The sequence below is a fragment of the Belonocnema kinseyi genome, chromosome 8, assembly GCF_010883055.1.
Source record: "Belonocnema kinseyi isolate 2016_QV_RU_SX_M_011 chromosome 8, B_treatae_v1, whole genome shotgun sequence".
Classification (NCBI taxonomy): domain Eukaryota; kingdom Metazoa; phylum Arthropoda; class Insecta; order Hymenoptera; family Cynipidae; genus Belonocnema; species Belonocnema kinseyi.
The window spans coordinates 45,413,023-45,416,527 of NC_046664.1; the positions used below are offsets into that span (position 1 = coordinate 45,413,023).

General features: G+C 27.2%; 1 protein-coding gene across 1 annotated transcript in view; it reads right to left on the bottom strand.

Annotated features, from left to right (window-relative positions):
- Nucleotides 1-3,505, bottom strand: part of LOC117177930 (ribonuclease P protein subunit p25-like protein) — an 82,538-nt gene that overhangs the window by 17,426 nt on the left and 61,607 nt on the right. The gene's annotated exons all lie outside the window — the stretch shown is intronic.

The window sequence follows — 3,505 nt, forward strand, 5'->3', positions numbered from 1 at the left end:
TCAAGTATTAAGTCTTTTGGCCTTTAAAGAAACTTAAGTAAATTAACCTAATTTGAAAATTTCTTGCTTCTAAATGGGGAACTGAAAACACTTTCTTTTTACAATTTCGACGTGTCCGAATGACAAGGTCATATCTCAATTAATGAATATTGAAACGTTCTATTTTGGATGTTCGAATAATAAGGTTCTATCTCGGTGGCAACATATAAAAGCTTACAAATCAAACTGTCATCTAAATTCGAGTTAGAATTTTTTTGTTTACCATCTCCGAAATTGAACCTTACAATTTGCATATTTCGAGGTAAACCTTGTCATTGAGACACGTTTTATAAATTAGGATGTAAGTATTTTTTGAAAAGCATGTAGTGATAACATTGGTATGTTTATAAAAAGAATAAGTGATCAATAATTTTCTTCAAGATCATTCATTCAGTTTCTGCACATTGACACTCCAATGTTTCCACACCGTTCTCGTGTGCTTTTGTATCTTGATTTTTTTCTAGCACCCAGTTTCACAATTTATGACAATATACGTCACTTTCACATCTTTTAAAATTATTTTTCCACTTGAAGTTGTTGTGGCTAAATGAAAATTCTTTAATTTGAATAGAAATATCAAATTTCAATTTCACATATTAAAATTATACTTTTCCAACAAAAAATTCTAAATTGCATCATTTTCTATTATACACATTAAAGACAGTAAATACTAAAGAATCTTCATATTGAAAATATTCAAAATTAAATAATTTTGAATTAAAACCGTTTAAAATGAAGAATTTTCAATTGTAAATCCTCAAAATCGTAGAATATTGATTTGTTAATCTTAACAATTAACAGCTTTTAAATTTAAAAATAACAATTAAAAATTATGCAGGTTTTGAGTTTTAAAATTTTTTAATTATGTAATTTTGATAATAAACATTTAAATTTTCATCAATTTGGAAGATTTAGAATTGAAAACTCTACTCTCGATTTTCAAAATCATTTAAATTTAAGAATTTGCATATATACATCTTTAAAAATCAATTGAAACAGGCTCGGTTGTCGATCACGATAAAAAGAACAGTTTTCAGTTAAAAAAAAAAAAAAACTTGTGCCAGAGATAATAATGTGCCAAATTGGGAGAAAATGATTTGATTACACAAATTTAACCAATTCCGAGTAAATAGTTCAAGAATTTGGAGGTTTAAATTTTATCAGTTTTGAGAATCGCCATAGGGTGGGTACTAACAATCTATTTTTTTATTTAAAAAAAATATAAATAAAATTTTTCTCAAGAGATAGAGAGATGTTGAATAAGAATAAAGCAGTTTTCATAAAAAAATTACTTTCTTCCGGGAAAATAAAGATTTAATATCTCGATATCGCTGAACGATCTATAAAAAGAAGAAAGGTTTGATTGGTACTTTAGTGCTGAAAAGGTGGGAAATAGAATTTATTGAAGGTATTTAAAAAAAAAGTTCTGACTGTATTTAAAAACTTTCAGAGAGAGGAATTAGACTAAGGTTGAAAAAATTGTAACAGGTTAGGGAATTTAAAAAGAAGAAGATGGGAGACAAGTACAGTTAGTTATCTAGTTTTGAATTACTATTCTTTATATTACTATATTAAAAATGAGATTTCGGACCAATCCTTTGAATACAAGATGTATTTTTTTTTAAAGATTTATGTGAGAAGCCCATTTTTCGAAAAAAATGTTATTTACCTAGATCTGCACTGCAACCCTTCATTTGTACTTCTTTAAAATTCAAGACTTTTAAATTGCAACTCGTAAAAATGTAACATTTTTTAAATGTAAATCTTCAAACTTAAACTATTGTAAAAAGTGTTTTGAATTCCACACTTTAAAAATACTAATCTCAAAAATTGAATAATTGTAATTCTATATTTTCAAAAGTCAAGAGTTTTCAACTGTAACTGTATAAGATTATAGAACTTTAAATTGTAAATCTTCGAAATTTAAGACTTTTTAATTTTGACAATTTTCAATTAAAACTTCTGTAATTTCCATGATTTACGTTCGAAATTTATTTATTTTGGAAACTTTAGAATTAAAAACTTGACTTTAATCTTCAGAATCATAAAAATTAAAGAACTTTTATTTATAGATTTTTAAAATTGAAGAGTTTAGAATTGTGAATCTTCAAAATTGAAATATTGAAAAAAAAACTACATCATTTTAAATCATTCACATTTAAAATTGAAGAATTTTGAATTTCAAATTGAAAAAACAAAAGAATTCCCAATTGTAAAACTTTAAAAATTAATTATTTAAAAAAATGTTCCAAATTGCATGTTTTTAAATATTAATTTTGAAACTTGAATACACTAGAACCGCGTTTTAAAAACCAGCGGTTTAGTTATTCCTAGAGCTAACTGTCCGCGCAATATCCCAATTTGAACCGAATGTGGGTTTTTTATGGGGTTTTTATGGCTTTCAATTATAATTCTTTAAGATTGTAGAACTTTGAATGGCAAACATTTAAATTTAAAGAATTTTTAATTTTGTCAATTTACAACTAAAATATATGCAAATTGTAAATTTTACAATTTCAAATTCTGTACTTTAAATTGAACAATGTACTTTAATTTGATAATCAGGCAATCAAACTAAGAAAGATTTAATAAGCGCCCGCAGCTCATTATCTTTGCAAGTATAATTTAATGATAATAGAAGAAAATTAAAAAATCTGCATAAGAATGAGCATATTTTTATGTATGAAACCTTTTTTCATGACTGGTCTGTTATATATGCAGAATTCCTGAAAATAAAACCGAGAAAAAAACGACCAAATTTAGGCAACCACCGTAAAATGTTCCTATTGCAATTTGAAAAAGATCAACATTTTCCTAAAAAAGAAAATAATTCTTTTTTTGGCAAGAATAAAAAAGAGGAACGAAAATAAGGGTGCTGTATGAGTGCCAAAACGTTAATTATTATTGTTTACAAATGTTTTTTTATTGTGATTTTATAATAATAAAAAAAAGAAATAAATAAAAAAGAGAAGGAAGGGGATTTGGTTGGTTGCCTTTCATTTTCATTTTTTATTTTGTTCTAAAAACAAATAATTTTTTTCTTATTGCGCGTTAAAAAGGATTTTAAATTTTATTTTAATCTCATTTAAATTTCTTAAATTTTGCATATAGAAGAGTAAAATGGGAAATGACGAAGAGAATGATTTTTTCGACCAGACTAGCGTTCCTCTTTCTCAATTTTGAAATAGTTGAAGAATAACGAAGATAACGAAGGTGGATCTGCGGATGGCTTCCTTTTGTTCGACTTCTTCGCTGTGGCAATTTTTTTTCGATCACGACAGAAATTGCTGTCCTATATCGCGATCTCGACCACCCTCTTCTTCTTGCGTGCTCAAGAGCGAAGACTGTGGTCCTTGCGAATGCGCAGGATCGCCAACAAGTTTTCCTCCTGGTGATACTGGTGATACGAACTGTGGATCTGCAAAGCTCATTGCAACCAACGAGTCTCCATCAAACTCTCCGTGCG